The sequence below is a fragment of the Macaca mulatta genome, chromosome 8, assembly GCF_049350105.2.
Source record: "Macaca mulatta isolate MMU2019108-1 chromosome 8, T2T-MMU8v2.0, whole genome shotgun sequence".
Classification (NCBI taxonomy): Eukaryota; Metazoa; Chordata; class Mammalia; order Primates; family Cercopithecidae; genus Macaca; species Macaca mulatta.
The window spans coordinates 618,227-632,049 of NC_133413.1; the positions used below are offsets into that span (position 1 = coordinate 618,227).

At 50.2% G+C, this 13,823-nt stretch overlaps 1 protein-coding gene across 1 annotated transcript in view; it reads right to left on the reverse strand.

The window, feature by feature from the left end:
* Positions 1-6,332: 6,332 nt before the first annotated feature.
* The window catches only part of LOC144330659 (disco-interacting protein 2 homolog B-like), a 174,431-nt gene continuing 166,940 nt past the window's right edge, over positions 6,333-13,823 (reverse strand). Inside the window, exon 5 of the mRNA XM_077942898.1 lies at positions 6,333-10,558. The gene's annotated coding sequence lies outside the window, so the exon portion shown is untranslated. The remainder of the gene's footprint in view (positions 10,559-13,823) is intronic.

A 13,823-nucleotide genomic window follows, 5' to 3' on the forward strand; every position in this document is an offset into this window, starting at 1 on the left:
ACATTCCTCCCTCCTGGTTCACTCCCCTGGGTCCCCAATCCTCCCTCTTGGGGGCTTGGTAGTTTCTGATGTGCTTGTGCCAGCACGATAAGGCTGAGTGGCAGCTCCAGGGCTGCGGCTGCTCACGCAGCTGTGGCATGAGTGCAGAGAACTGCGGGGATGCAGCTGCCCTTGCTGTGATGCTTCGAGTGTCATAGTCGATATGGGAAACTGGGTGGGATGTGGATGTCCCAGGAAGGGACAGGAGCCTCCCCTCAGCCTCTGTCAAACAGTTCTCAGCCAGGCGTGGTGGCTCACGCCTGTAATCCCAGCACTTTGGGAGGCCGGGGCGGGCAGATCCCCTGAGGTCAGGAGTTGGAGACCAGCTTGGCCAATGTGGTAATTTTTGACGCATTAAGTATTAAGGAAAATGACTCACACTAGTTTGCCTTGCTTTTTAATTGATAATTGGTGTACCCCAGTAGTCTGAACTTGTTAAGCAACCATTCTTACCGAAAGACTAATCTTTAAAAGTCTCTTCCTCTTGACACGTCTTTGGCTGCTGTAATCAAATGCAATGTAATCAACACTGGTTAATGGCTTTCCTTGCTTGGCTAACAATTGCTCCTCAAAAACTTTGATTTCTTGTTATTTTCATTTATAATTATGTTTTAAGCCTTCTAAATTTTCTAGCTTTCCTGCGAGTTGGGAATAACTGTGATGGGTGCTTAGTTTGGGATGTTGACGTACACTCTATGCCCAGCTACTATGCCATTGTGTGAACACTGATTTCTCACTTTCTCATGAACACTGATTTCACCTAGTTTGGTAAATTCTATTAATTTTAAGGAAGGGGGTGGAATGCAACTGCTGTTAGGAGGCTTTTCTAAGGATCGAGGAAATGTTGCCATGATTATTACCATTACAGAAGGAACATAAAAATGCGTGCTGCCTTCAGTCATGATGAATATGTAAGTCCGCATCTGTGACTGCAGAAAACGGCAGCCCCAAATCCTAAAATCGTGTGGATGCACCAAGCCCATCTGCAGGGCACTGTGGAGCAGCCTGCATTAGCCGAAGTTAGCCCACAAGCCCTGAGGGATGGTGTCTGAGTTATGATAAGGCTCTGACTTGGGATTAAACAGGCCTCCAAATAGTGTGATATTCTAAACAAAAACATGATACTGCCCAGGGAGCCCAGTGGGCACCTGTAGGCAGTGTAGGTGAGAAAAGGTTCCAAAGAAGATTCCTGCAGCTCAGCTAGGAGGATTCTGTAAGGCAGTAGACACATCAATGTTCACATAGGAGTGTTGAGCTATATTCATTCCTTTTAAGCAGCCAGGCTTGTGTGTGTTTTTAGGGGCACTCACATGGCGCCCTTTCCACCCTCACTGCTGGTTGTGCCTGTTTGATGTTGCGGACTTCTGTGTTAAGTGTGTCCACTCTCCAAATGTATCTCTGTCTCTAGAATATTTTAGAGTAAACCATTTATTGTTTAAACGCTTGTTTTTAGTGAGGAAGAAATCTTTAAAATGGGCCATACAGACCCTGCTATAAATGTTGAACAATGGCACGTGTAATGTTTAACACGTAGTGTTTAAAGTAGAAGACAGTTTAATTTAGAAATCCTGTTGGAATGCCAACTTAAATTACGACCATCTGTACACATATGGAAAAGAATGAGAGTGAAGGTACAGAATTGGAATTTTGTCTATTTTGTAGAGATTCTGTAATGTATCAGGTACAAGGCTCACTTCATGATTTAAATGCATGAAGCTGAAATTAGAAAACTTGACAAAAACATGCCTTTGAATAGTGAGCCTTTATCCTCCTTGAAGTAGTGACTCATTCACTAAAACGTCCACCTGCAACTTTGTCAAATACATTTGTTGCATTAGTCCTCAAGTGAGCTCAGTTTTCCAGACAGGCAGATTATTACTGTTTAAAGTTTGTCCTGATGATGTTGGTGAACAGGGAAAATCCTTTGACGTGGATCCTCTGTATGTGTTACACATCAGACGCGGCCTGCCCAACCCTCTGCCTGTAACTGGGAACCTTGACTGTCAGGATCATTGTAGAGAACCTTGAGGAAAGCAAAACAAGCCTCTGGAGTAGCAAAAGATGTAGCTGATTTCATGCAATAAAACTTACACATTTTTCTTTAAAATGCTTCCTTCGGAACGTCAGCTTGCTGACTATCTTAGAATCGCTGTAGTCCGCTGACAGCAGTCGTGGGAACAGGTGCATGGCCTGGCTGATGCAGGAGGGTCTCAGAGTGGAGCCACACTCCTGACACCGAAGGAGGGGCTGGAGCCATCACGCTCGTGACTCGTGCAGATGGCCTTGGCTGACCTCCAGAAGAGAAAACGTCAGTATCCAAGGAGGAAAAAGTCTATTAATTTCATGAGTGTTTGCCTTCGCAATGGCTAATACCCTGAGTTTGTGGCACCTGCTGTCTCTGGAATGAGGAGTCTTCCCTTCCTGGCAGACAAGCTCTAGATGGGAACAGGAGCTGTGATTGCTGGATTGAAGAGATTTCCTTCTTGGGGAGGTGGCCTTCGAGCCTGACATGAAGGAAGCTGTGACTGGCGGGAAAGGGCCTTGGAGACAGTGTATTTACCAGGAGGGTCGGTGACTGAGAACCATCCTGTTCCGAGTGTTGCCATTCTGGTTCTAGAGTAAACTTGGGGAGAGACAACAGCCAAAAGCCCCGAGGAATATTCTGTGATGTTGATCACGTCTGGTAGATTTGTTGCTGAGACTCTGAAATGAGAAGCCCGGGAGGTGCAGGTCTATCAGGCCGTGGGACGTGAGACAGCTGCTGCTTCAGGGGTTGGAGTCCCCGTGCCAGAGGCTCAGTCCTGCAGAGACTTCTGCACAGTGGGCAACTGATGCCTCCGGTTGATTGTGAGTCCCCCAGATGAATACCCATGAAAGGTACCGTGTCAGCAAAGAGTCAAACTCTGTGAAGCATTTGGAGATTTATTCTGAGCCAAATGAGTTACCATGGCCCTTGGTACTGCCCTCAGGAGATCCTAAGAACGTATTCCCGAGGTGGTCAGAGCCCAGCCTGGTTTTATAGCTTTTAGGGAGGCATAAGACAATCAATCAAATAAATGTAAGATGTACATGGGTTTGGTCTGGAAAGGTGGGACAACTGGAAGCAGGGGTGTCCAGGTCATAGGTAGATTCGAAAATTTCCTGATTGACAGTTGGTTAAGAGAGTTGTCAGATAAGGGGTTGTGGAGACCAAGGCTTTGTCATGTGGAGGAAATCCTCCAGGTAGCTTTGGAGAGAATAGATTGTAAATGTTTCCCATCAGACTAAGCGTCTAAGTTCTGTCTAATTCCAGAAGGGAGGTGGGGTGATGAGGCAAGTCCGACCCCCCAGCGATCATGGCCTGGACTAGTTTTTCAGATTACCTTTGGAATGCCCTTGTCAAAAGCAGGGGCTGTTCAGATGGCCAAAGGGGCTTCGAATTCTAATGTTTTTAAAACCAGAAAGTGATTGTGTTTTTTTCTGTGGATGACAGCCAGTGTAGTAATTAATATTTTATTAGCAGATTAATTTGGAAGTCAATGTGTTTTCAAGTATGTTAATTATTAAGTCATCAACAAACAGAGAAGGGCTTACTTTGAAACCAGCCTGAGACTCAAGAGGCTCATCAAAGAAAACGTTGGACTTGGGAGAACTGATTCACGTGTTTACTGTGCCAAGTTTCAGGCATTATGAGAAGTCTGTGCTGATACATTGTGACTTGAGAACTTAAATCTTGATGGACTCTTAAGAGTGAGGCTTTTTTTTTCTTTTCTTTGTAAATGGTCAGTGTTTCTGTCTCCTGTGTTTTGTCTTCCAGCCGCTGAGCACTTTAGCTTTGTGTTCACGTGGCCTTGTTCTCCGAACCACCTGCTTTGTGGCTCCTCTGTCCTGCCCACCTTGATCGCGTCTTCCCTGCCCCGTGGTTTTTATCCCGAGGACTGTTCTCCGCTGTGGGGAGGGGAGGATCAGTGGACACTGGCTTTACCGCCTCATTTTCTGTGTAGCTCCCAGTTTCTCAAAATCTTAATTGTCTTGGATTCCCTGTGAAACTGGGAGTCAGGCCTTGGGCGCAGTGCTGGGTGGCCTTGGGCGCAGTACTGGGGCAGGAGGGAGAGATGAGAACAGGAAGGATGGGTTTGTCAGGGGAAGGAACCCCTTGCCAAATTCCTGTGTCTGTTTTAGGTTAAAGATGAATGGCCGGATGGTGGATGTCTCACCTGCTGTGGCTGGACCTCGCTGTGCTGAACCCTGAGCAGGGGCCCCAGCAGCTGCCTCCTGCCAGGCCGGGGCCACAGGGCTGGGCTTCTGCCTCTGGGAGGGCTCGTGCCAAGGTGCAAGGGTCTGCACCGCTCGTGTGTGACCTGAGGGGCATGTGGGAAGCTTTTCTGTGCTCCTCACCTGGGAGAAGTTGAGCTCATCTGGGCTAGAGCCTCTGGGGAGGTAGGAAGGCAGAGGCCTGGAATTCCTGCTTTCCCCAGACAGCAAGAAAGCTCAGCGTTGCACCTGCTCTGAGATGCCCTCAGCAGCCATATATAGTTGATTTTAACATGACGGAAGGTGCCAATTAACCCGGCTCTGTGGAGAGCTTTGAGGAGTCCAGGCCCTGGGCCCCGGGCTTTTTAATATGTTCCTTCCTGAACAAAAAACAACAAAAGATCCCTGTGGCTGATGTCGACTGCGTGGGGTAGGACATGCCGACCTTGGGTGGGGCTTGCCCCTGAGTTTCCTTGGTGCTCCTCCCAGCCCCCACGGACACCAGCCTCTCCAGGCCGAGGCTTGTCCTGTTTAGACCCTCGTTGGTGGGGTCTGTGGTCCTGGATCGAGGGCCCAAGCACTTCTTTCATATTATTATAAATGATTCACCAGAGATGCACGGCTGTGCCCAAACATCTCACGAGCATGAGATACAGCCAGTGTCGCCGCCGCAAGCTCATAATTCTAGTGGAAAGAGGAAATTTTACTTTTAATGTGCTCGTGTGACTCAGATGCAAATATTCAATTCCCATTAAACTTTCAAGACCTTGAGATCCTCTGAGATTCCTTGGAAAGCCGTTCCTTGGCCCCACGACTAACTCTCCTGTGGAAGGAGGCTGGGGTGGTCCGCGGGGTCTGGGATCCTGCTGCGTTCTCCAGGATTCCTTAGGTTTCATCATTAGTCCCAGCTCTTCAGCAGGTGGAGCTGATTGACTCTGACATTTCCATTATATTGTTCTTGTGTTGCCTCAGTTAACTTAGAATAACCAGTATTTACCAGAAATAATTGATGGCGAGATGGGAATTATTGGTGATTCCCTGACATAGGCAGCCTGTATAGATAAGCGTGTTACACGGTGTCTAATTTCTGAGATGTTGGTCCACACCTTCTCAGGAACACACTTTCAGGGGTAGATTCCTGTGCAGGAGAAGCTGCTTTTCCCCGAGACGCGGTGGCGGCTCCTGCACTGGCATGGCAGGGTGGCTGTGTGACTGGGCAGGGCTGGACATGCTCCTGCGCTGGGCGCCCACCTCCGCCCTACATCTGTGTCGAGGGTGCCTGCCTTTGTTCCCCCAGGTCGAACTCATAGAATTGTATACCTTCCTGACACATTCCTGCATAGAGATGATTAGATCTGGGGGCTGAATCTCAATCTGACATGCATGTAGGTAAATTATTGACGTGAATGACTTGGGTCCTCCACCTTCAGGGTCAGGAGGCACGAGGTGGGTTTGGAGACAGCTGCCTGGCCTCAGGAAGTTTCTCTCAGAGCCTGTTTCTTTCTCTAGCAAAGTAAATGATGCCTACCTCACCGGGCTTAACACACGCTCAGTACTCAGATGCTGTCTGATCTTTGTTATAGTTAGTATTTGGGGAACAGCGTGGCTGGTAAGAAAATGTGTTATCTTTACAATTTATACAATGTCATACAAGGCAAGCGTGAAACCGGGACACTACCTTAATCTGAAGATGCTGGTGCTTAGTCTTCTCCTCAAGCATTTTGTTGTCATTCTGGCGTGTGTCAGCCAAGTCATATGACGGTACCGCGTGCGTGATGCCAGCTCAGTTATCTTGGAATGGGGAACCTGAGGCTGCCAGGGAGCATCCCTCCTGCCTCCAGTCCTCGGGGGTTTCTCTCTCTCTCTCCTTTCCTCTGTCCCTCCCTATCCCCCAATCCTCCTCACCACTCCTGCTCCCCTCCCTACCCTCCTCACTTACTCTACAACAGAGGTCCAGACTTTGACAAATCCCAGCTGGGCCTATTTATCGCTTGGCTGGGAAAGCAGAGGGAAAGGGGCCCAGTTACTACAAAAATAGAGAATTGAAATAGAATGTGAGCTACTTTTGCGTCTTGTTTTTTATTTTAATCTGAATATAAAAGGCAAGTGTCAAACAAAATCGGTGCTAACTGCGCCACTCAGCTCCGAGTCTGCTTTGTCGGGGCTCCGTGGGTTCCCACGCCGTGGCCTTCTCCATGAGCGTCTGGACACGCCGTGGCTGTGAAAGGAGCATTCAGTTATGGTCCTTTGAATGTTCCAGAGTCATGTTTAATAAAAATCTTCACGTTTACCCACAGCGAAGTCTTGATTTAATAACAGGTACTGCAGGTCTCTGGGTGGGGCTGAGCCTCTGTTTTAGAAGCAGCTGCACCATCTGAGGGGCAGGTCCGTATGGGCTGGCAGGCGGCCTGGTCCTTGGAGCACAGGGTGGACCTGACTCAGTCCTGGCAGTGGGGGGCCTTGCAGTCCTAGGATGTAGTGATGCAACCTGTGGCATAAATAAAAAGCCTCATGTGCCCCCATGAGAAGCTGGGGCTTCCCCCTCAGTACTGTGGTGTGCTGTGTTTGTGATCGTGCAGATGTAAAAGGGTGAGGGAGATGTCTAAAAACCAGGCTCCCAAAGACAGCCCTTCATGTCTGGTGCTTTCATGTGTATATGCACACGTGTTTGACGCGTGTACACCTTCACACGTTCACCTCTTTCATGCGTGTACACCTGTTCCTGTGTTCATACACCTGTTTCGCGCATGCGCCTGTTTCTCCTGTGTATGTGCCTGCGCGTTCACCCTGTATTGCGTCATACGTTGTATTTTACATATTGGGTATTTTCAGTTTGTATCGTGAGCTTGTAACGACGTCGTGAAGAAAAGAGGGGGCCCTGGCAGCCTTTGGCTCTGAGAAACGTGATGTCACGGGAACAGATGAGACAGCCCGGGTGAGGCCGGCAGAGGCCATCGTGGCCTTGGGAGTCCGTGCACATCCACTGTCTGTCGCTGTGTGACAAGTGACCCCAAAACCTAGGGGCTTAAGGCAACATACACGTACGACTGTGCAGCTTTTTCAGGTTGGAAATTCAGGGCAGCCCTGCTGAGCGGCTCTGGCCCAGTCCCCCGGGTCACTGTGAAGATGCTGTCCAGGGCTGCAGCCATCTGTAGGCTCAGCTGGGCTGGAAGTTCTGCTCCAGGATGCCGTGCTGACGTGTCTGCGGGCAGAGGCCTGGTCGTCCACACCTGGCCACTCCCCGGGGCTGCCAAGTGCATTCCTGCCCAGGGCCGCTCCTTTCCCCAGAGACGTAGCAGTGCTGGTCTTATGCCCAGCGTCAAGGTGGCCGGGTCAGGAGCAAAGACTTGTTTCCCCTACTCGGCGGCTACTCCTGCACGGCTGGGAGACAGTGGAGGTCGCGCAGGAAGGTGTTCGCTGAAGACCGTGCTCTGTGACTTGACGGGTGTTCCTCCCAGGAGAGTGAAATGGAGACTGGACGCCGGAAGCAGCATCCTGCATGACCCCATGTGTAGTGGGGTCACAGCAGAGCTAAGTCCTTCCTTTACAGATACTTTTCAGAGTCTACCCGCCTTTAGATTCTCTGATTAACGTGTCTGAGGAGGGTCCCAGGAGTCTGCCACCTGCCAGGCCAAGGAGGTTCCCTGCATGTGGCTCTCCCCTGACACCTTGAGAAACGTGACTCGAGAGAATCACCGAAGTTTCCTAAATGAGTCACCTGCTTTCTCTTCTCTTTGCTTTCATGCCCCCCCAGGGTAGGTCAGTCCTGTCCGCCACAGCGATACCGGCATGCTGGAGTTCCAAGGAGATTGGGGGTGTGTGTGGTCCCCCAGGGAGATTCGGTGACTGAGGATGCTGTCATAGCAGCCAACATGTCCTTATTGTTTTCACTTTTAATGAAGTTCAGTTACTAGGTTTTCTGAGGCACAATGATGTCCTTGTGAAAAATTGGTGATCAGGGAAGCAAGCAAGTGTGGGAAAATGATCCTGCCCTTAAATCTAAAAAACGATGAAACAGCAAAGAGCCCTGAAGAGCCCATGAACCTCCTCATGGGGCGGTGAGGAGACACCTCAGTAATGGCTTAAAAAAAAAGTGATAATACTGAAGAAAAGGTAAACTAAATTTTGGGTCTCCTATGGGTAAAGAGATTGTGGTTTACATTTTGGATGTATGCGTTTATATACTTACTTATTTTTCTTTGTTGGATTTAGAATTAGTTGAAATAATTGTGTGTTTTTAATTTAAAAAATTGGGGTATACGAAGTCTAATCCCTTTGTGATATTTCTGTACTGTGAGACTCCACATACAAAAGTGAAGCCCAGACTGTCTGTCTCTAATGAACCAGAGAGAGGTGGTCATCTCCTGCAGGCCGGTCTGGTCTCCAGGCATCTGGCCATCCTCCCAGTCTTGGGCACACCTGCATCACTGGTGCTTCCTGCCAGACTGTGACTCTGCCCAGGTTTCAGGAGCACCCGGAACTGTTTTCCTAGGGGCTCCTGCTTTGTCCTGGCTCCTGGAAGCACAGGCTTTTGACGAAGGACTCTCCCCACTGCCAGGTAAATTGGTGATTGCCCCATAGTTTGTATTTATCACATGGGGCACAGAGAGTCTGGGCGTGCTGTCCTGGCCCTGGAGCCAGCTCTAGGACTGCCCGGCGGCATTGCCTCCACCCCTCATCTGGGAACAGGGCGGTGGGGAGGAGAAGGGAAGCAGGGTCTTGACCCTTCTGCGTCTCGAGAACACGGGAACACATCGTCTCATTGCCTCACACCATTCACAGCCCAAGCTTGTGTGAAGTATTATTTTATAACCTCCCCTGACAATGATGTATTTTATATAAGCAGCACATAAAGTGGTAATTTAATACCCTATCGAGCAGGATTAAACAATAAGGAGCAGATATCACTGTAGAAGAGTTACTTTATCCGGGAAACATTTATCTACTGCAGGTGGATGTGAATCATGGCTTCCTCCTCGGTGGCTCCTGATGAGCCTGTGAAATTCTGTCCTGTTCACCACTGTTAGTTATAAGCTACACCTTTCCTTCTATGACGTTAGTTACAAGCTCTACCTTTCCTTCTATGATGTTTATTTCTTGCCTGTTCAGCACTGTTAGTTACAAGCTATACCTTTTCTTCTGTGATGTATATTTCTTGAAGGCATGGACTAAATCCTAATTCCACAGTATTCGATGCACATACTCAAGAGATACTTGTTTGAATGAATGGATTAATAGAAAATAGAAGTGGTGACTTCACTTTATTTCATTATGTCAAACTTTGTCTACACGGAAAATTATATGGTCCTTTGGAAAAACAGGGCCTCTGTGCAGGGTTGTTAGAGATTGTGAGAATGCCGCAAATGGCTCTGTGGCTCTAGGCTCACAAAGGGCTTGAGGGACTTGGTGGCGCACCTGTGTTGAAAACTGAGTTCTGCAAATCCATTCGAGTGACCTGCCAGCACACACAATCCTACTTCCCAGTTGATTTCTGCACAGAGGCTTCTCCTGAATGCCCCAGGTGAACGTGGGTTCAGCCAGCACTGCTGGGCTTCCACAGCAAGCCAGGGTGCTGCAGGGACGAGAGAGAAGAGGGGCAGGACCAGGATCTTCCTGGGCCCCAGTGCCCGTGTGGGGACGCTGCCTGGCCTGGCTTTTCTGGGGGAGGTCAGGGAAATGATGGCATGGAGGGACTGTTGGTATGAGTCGCTTGCTCAAACATAGATCCCAGGTCTGTGTGGGAGGCAAATAGAAATTTATGTGGGTATCATCAGTAACATAGCAAACATGGGCTTCTTCACTAGGGTGGCTGACCCTCTTGCTCATCTGCTGAGCAAAGGCCCGGCCCGGCCCGGCCCGGCCTGGCCTGGCCTTCTACGCCTCCACAGTGAGCTTTTCTCAAGCTCTGTCCACTCCATGGAGATAGCCGGAGCCAGGGCAGATATGGGGTGTTTTCCACTTTTTATTTATTTTTTCTTTTTTGAGATGGAGTCTTGCTCTGTCGCCCAGGCTGGAGTGCAGTGGTGTGATCTCGGCTCAGTGCAAGCTCCACCTCCCAGGTTCACGCCATTCTCCTGCCTCAGTCTCTCGAGTAGCTGGGGCCACAGGTGTCCGCCAACACACCAGGCTAATTTTTTGCGTTTTTAGTAGAGTCAGGGCTTCACCGTGTTAGCCAGGATGGTCTCAATCTCCTGACCTCGTGATCCACCAGCCTCGGCCTCCCAAAGTGCTGGGATTACAGGCGTGAGCCACTGCACCCGGCCAGGTATTTGTCAGTTTTTGAAAGCTACATTTAAAGAATGAAATAGACCGAACAGAATTACTTCCTTTTGAATATTTAATACTCAGTCTACCAGAACACTTAAATATAGTTAATGTATTCAAATAATAAGAAAGAACTTTCCCTCTGTTCCAAAGAAAAAGTATAAACAACCTTTTACTTGTCAGGGATTTCACTATGTTTCTAAAAAGCCAGCAAGCACTTTTCCTGAAATAGACCCATCTCTTCCTCTGCATAGACCCTATGAACATTTTAGCTACATTTCTGCTGTATCTTAATGTGATAGATTGTAGAAAATTCCTTGCTACTGGAACTTCACGATGCTTTCCTTTGAAACATCAAATAGAAAGTATGGATAGTAAATCTCAGACTAGTTGCAATTATCAGTCTTGGTAGAGCTGCCACCCACAGCCTCTGTCAATTACAACAGAGTGTGTCTCCCCAGCAACCCGGATTAGATTGCGGACCAAGCCAGGCTCACCCAGGATTCAGTGCAACGTCTTTCAAAGCGGTAGTCACTGCCCCTGGAGGAGACTTGAGAAGTCCTCCCTTTGATGCCTGTGCATGGCTGTTCTCAGATCACAGCAGCTGCAGCTGCAACTGCAGCTGCAGCAGCATCTCAGAGGATGCCAGCAGGGGTGTCCTGGGTATTGACATCACGGTAGGGGCCTGCAGTGTCTGAATGAAATGGGCCGTGAAAGTGAGCACCCTAGAGGAGTCCACAGCCACGTTTCAAAGGTGCAGTGGCCCGAGGTGAACCCCAGAGCACTGAGGAGCCTGGAGTTGACCTGTCACGACTTCATTGAGAGAGCTGACTGAATTCCGTACCTGTGCGGGCAAAATATGGCTGTTTGCGCTTGGCCCCTTCTCAGTCCAGGGCTAGGGAGGTTGTCTGCACAGCTAGTGGGAGCTTAACTTTGTGCACACTCGGGGTTGGGTCCCACTCCTTTCTGTGATCCCAGGGAAGATAGACATGCCGAGCTCTCCTGGAAGAGGGCCCTGACGAGTGGAAGCTGAGCTTCAAGATGGTCGGCCTTGTGGTGTGCGTGGCGGGTTCGGAGTCGGTGTGTGCTGAGTGGGGGCCCGGCTGCTGCTGTCGCTATTGGGCTCAGCAGACGCTGCGGGGGACGTGGCTCCTGTTGTACTTGGTGGTTTTCTCCTCACAGGAGTGGGTTTCCCTGCTGTGAAGGTGTCGGGGCTGTGACAGGCAGCCTGGCAGGAGGAAGACGCTCGTGGGGTTGTGCCCCGAAGCCCCCTTCCTCTTGAGGAGCATGAAGGGGGTTTGGGACCCTGCTTCCGGCTGCGCTCCCTTGCTAGGTTCTTGGCCTCGGGGGCCAGGAGAAGCTGAGTACAGGCCTGAAACCTGGACCCCTTCCACAGCCTCCGTGGCGTTTGTGGTGTTATGCGGGACGAGGCCCTTGGAACTCCAAGCCCTACGCTGGCATGCCCGCCCACTGGGGCGTCTTGGGCACCTGCTGTGTGCTTGGCTCCATGGTGGGGTGGGCGGTAGCAAGGGCTGTGGGGTAGAGTGGACACGGTACGCGGATGATGAGAAGCGTCAGGGAGGCAGTGAGAGCACAGCTGAGACCTGCAAGGAGGGGACTGGCTGTGGGTGTTGGGGCTCAGGGAGCTGCCTCTACCCAGAGCCACAGTGGCCAGTGAGGGCAGAGCAGGGGACCGAGGCCCAGGGAAGCCGAGTGTATGGTTCGCATCAGGTGTGCGGGTCTGCCGGGCTGTGCGGCCCTTCTCAGTCCTGGCTGGGCCTGGGGTCCCAGAGGGAACGGAGGGTCTTCGCATCTCCCTCCTCTTGCTTCCCTGCTGCTTCCTGGTCAAGGGATGCTTCTTTATTGCAACTCTGGCAGTTATTCTGCATATTAAGAGGAGTTTCACAAAATCGTAGGGGGGGAGGCGGACTAGGGATTCATTTTTTTTTTCTCCCTCTGATTTTACACGGAGCCTTCTACTACCCCTTAGTGTGGAGGCAGAGTGCAGATGCTCTACAGTTATCTATCCAGGAAGAGAAGAGCTGATGGGAAGTCACAGATCTGATCATTGCAATAGCACTGACATTTTTAAGTGGGAGAATGCTGATGTCTATAATAATCAGAGTAAAACTTCAGTAGCTTCAACATAAAGATTCTGAGATGATCTTAGAGCCATTTCGTCCCTAGATCCTTCTGCAGTGTGGAGTGTGACATCTCTACCAGCCTCTGGTCAGTGGCCGCCTGTGGGTAACTGAATGCTTGAAGTGTAAATGAGAACTTCTAATTTTATTTAATTTTAGTCAAATTTAAATAGCTATATGGCCCGGGCACCGTGGCTCATGCGTGTATTCCCAGCAGTTTGGGAGGTCGAGGCGGGTGGATCATGTGAGGTCAGGTGTTCAAGACCAGCCTGGCCAACAAGGTGAAATCCCATCTGTACTTAAAAATACAAATAAAATAGTCAGGCGCGGTGACAGGCGCCTGTAATTCCAGCTACTCGGGAGGCCGAGGCAGAAGAATCACTTGAACTCGAGAGGCAGAGGTTGCAGCAAGCCGAGATCGAGCCACTGCACTCCAGCCTGGGTGACAGAGGGAGACTCTGTCTTAAGAAAAAAAAAAGATTTTAAAAAACCCTACATGCCCCTAGTTGCCTCTGTAGGAGACGGCATGGTTCCAGAGGTAGACTTTGTGTTGAGGACTCTGCAGCGTCAGGCTGGAGACAGTCTCCCTTCCTAGCAGCGTGGGCCCCTGGGCTGTTCTTCTACCAGAAGGGATGGTGGCGTCTCTGGGAGGTGTCTGTAGACTCAGATCTGTGTGGATTAGTGACTTGTGTTACTCACAGATACTTAATTTTATGGGTAAATGAATACCTGGACTGGCTGCAACTTCAGGGCGAGATTCGGGAGTAGGGAGTGAAAAGTGACGACGGAACCCTGGGCTTGTCCTGCTGCCCCCAGGACCCGGTCGGGGTGCCTTCTCGTCTGAAGTCCCAGCACGTGGTCAGGGTACCCCTTGCCTCTGAAGCCCCCAGGAAGTGATCGGGGCACCAATCCCCTCTGAAGCCCCAGCACCTGGTCGGGGCACCCCTCCCTTCTGAATCCCCCAGTACCTGGTCGGGGCGCCCCTCCCTTCTTAAGCCCCCAGACCCTCCTGGCCTGCGGTGCTGCTTCTCCAAATGCTGTCCTTGGCTGTTTTCCAGGAGTCACCTGCACCAGAGCAGGCTGCGTGTGTCATTTCTTGTCGGATCTGGGGTGTCAGTGAAGCTCATTTATCTTGTCTTCCTCCTC